This window comes from Chiloscyllium plagiosum, chromosome 45 (assembly GCF_004010195.1).
Source record: "Chiloscyllium plagiosum isolate BGI_BamShark_2017 chromosome 45, ASM401019v2, whole genome shotgun sequence".
NCBI classification, from domain to species: Eukaryota; Metazoa; Chordata; class Chondrichthyes; order Orectolobiformes; family Hemiscylliidae; genus Chiloscyllium; species Chiloscyllium plagiosum.
The window spans coordinates 877,598-880,584 of record NC_057754.1 but is presented as its reverse complement, the minus strand read 5'-3'; positions in this window follow the sequence as shown (position 1 = coordinate 880,584).

The window sequence follows — 2,987 nt, the reverse complement described above, 5'->3', positions numbered from 1 at the left end:
CAGTCACCCAGTGGAATTGAACCCAGTTCCCTGGCACTGTGAAGCAGCAGTGCGAACCACTAAGCCACTATGCTGTTCAAGTCACACCATGGCAGAGGATGGAATTTGAGATTGAATAAGAATCTGGAATGAATGACCTCATTGTTGGTTAAAAGTCCACCTGGTTCACTAGTGTCTTTCATTACTACTGTATTACTGGGTCTGACCTACATGTGAGTCCAATATGGTGGACTCTTGGTTGCCCTCTGAAATGGCCTAGCAAGCTACTCAGTTGCCTCAAATTACTCTTAGATCCAGCAGTGGGACTAGCAGTGTCTCACAGACTATTCAGGCAGCAACCTGATATAGTCATACTCTTAGAATCATATCTATCACATGGGTATGTGTTGATAGACTCAGCAGGGGCTATACAGTTGGCAGGGAGTTGCTATGGAAGGCCTCAACACTGACTCCAGACCCTAGAGGTCTCATGGCATCAGATAGAACATAGAACAATACAGCACAGAACAGGCCCTTCGGCCCACGATGTTGTGCCGAACATTTGTCCTAGCTTAAGCACCTATCCATGTATCTAACCAATTGCCACTTAAAGGTCACCAATGATTCTGACTCTGCCACTCCCATAGACAACACATTCCATGCCCCCGCCACTCTCTGGGTAAAGAACCTACCCCTGACATCCCCCCTATACCTTCCACCCTTCACCTTAAATTTATGTCCCCGTGTAACACTCTGTTGTACCCAGGGAAAAAGTCTCTGACTGTCTACTCTATCTATTCCCCTGATCATCTTATAAACCTCTATCAAGTCACCCCTCATCCTTTGCCTTTCCAATGAGAAAAGACCTAGCACTCGCAACCTATCCTCGTACGACCTATTCTCCATTCCAGGCAACATTCTGGTAAATCTCCTCTGCACCCTCTCCAAAGCTTCCACATCTTTCCTAAAGTGAGGCGACCAGAACTGCACACAGTACTCCAAATGTGGCCTTACCAAGGTTCTGTACAGCTGCAACATCACTTCACGACTCTTGAATTCAAGCCCTCTGATAATGAACGCTAATACACCATAGGCCCTCTTACAAGCTCTATCCACCTGAGTGACAACTTTCAAAGATCTATGAACATACCCCAAGATCCCTCTGTTACTCCACCTCACTAAGAACCCTACCGTTAACCCTGTATTCCGCATTCTTATCTGTCTTTCCAAAATGGACAACCTCACACTTGACAGGGTTGAACTCCATCTGCCACTCAAGCAATTCAGCCAACCGTTTCTCTTTAATGGAATGAGGTGTCAGTGATCCTTTGTGGACTCTAGCCAGTTACCGTACATCAAGGTTACCGAGTTCAGTGAAGGTATTGGCAGAAACTGGTGACCCTAGGCTTGGCTAGGGAGGCAGAAAATTAAAAGATAAACAGTGTACATCTGACTACAACGTCCGGACTCTGCTAAGAAACGTGAGTACGATTGAAGGGTGGATGAATCAGGAATTACTCTTGGAAAACCATTATTCTCCGCTGAAGTAATGCAATCAAACTTACTTTGTGAAGCAAACAATTCCAAGGATTGTGGGATACTTAAAATACAACACCACCTCCAAAATAAACATTCCTCTTGTTCCAAAGCAGCCAGCAACTTGCCTTACATAATATTGTGTACCTGGAGATGAATCATATGGCCTGCTTCAATACACCCACTTCAATTACAGAAATTATTACTTTCCAACAAAACGCAGTAACTCTTGAAGCAAGGTCAAAGAAGCAATCTTTCAATATGTTTAAAGAAATATTTGTGAAGTTCAGGCATAAATTATCTTAATGTACGGATTGGAACATTTAATTAGAAATTAATTTGCATGCACCTATATCATATTTCAGTTCCGAAGTATGTAATGTTTGTAGTAAGGTCAGCTAGGTGGATCTCATAGAATCTGAGTTCCCCGACTGAATCTGTTAATCAGACCATACTCTGAGGCTGCAGGATCATTGTCAAGTGTCAATCAAGGGTGATTTGGTCACGGGATGTCAGCCACTGTGGAGTTATTTCAAAGTAGGCAGTGATTTCTGTTCTCTAGGTCAACGAAACTTTCTTATGAAAACTACATTTTAATGTCCCTCAAGATAACTCTGCTTGCAAAAGCTGTGAGCAGTCAAGCTGCAGGGAGAAAAGCTGCAGATTCAATTTCCTAATATGTACCAATGGGGTTTCTCAACTTTGGCAATAATGTGGGCAGCACATCCCAGATCTTTGATGGGAGAAGAGTCTAGCAACTCTTTTCCTATTTGCTTCTCTGGAAATTTGCACTTAGTGAAGGCAAAGCCTGCAGTTATTTACATGAGAGCTAACCATTTGTGCAAGGTTTGTGTGGAACCACTACCTGGCGAGATGCTGAGAAGGTTCATGAAATATTAACGGACAGAGTCCTAAAGGGAAATAAAACCCTTCATTTATTTAGTTCATTTTGTAAAGTAATGCCAACAGCTTCTGTTTGGGATGCTGCCTGACCTGCTTTGCTTTTCCAGCATCACAATTTCTGGTTCTGGTTGGGCCCAGAAGTTGGAATGGATGGCTTGCCATTCCTGAAGGTAAACAGGATGTCTAGTGGCATCCTGGACACGGGTCATGTCCTTGGACTCTCCAGAGGGTCTTGTTCGCGGTCTGGTCAAGCCATACTATTGGGGCTCCATGTAGTTAGGTAAAACGTCATGTCTGAGCAGGTCAGGCAGCATCCAAGGAGCAGGAGAATCGACGTTTCGGGCATGAGCCCTTCTTCAGGAATGAGGAAAGTGTGCCCAGCAGGTTAAGATAAAAGGGAGGGAGGAGGGACTTGGGGGAGGGGCGTTGGAAATGCGATAGGTGGAGGGAGGTCAAGGTGAGGGTGATAAGGTGAGGGTGATAGGCCGGATTGGGGTGGGGGCGAAGAGGTCAGGAAGAAGATTGCAGGTTAGGAAGGTGGTGCTGAGTTTGAGGGTTGGGACTGAGAC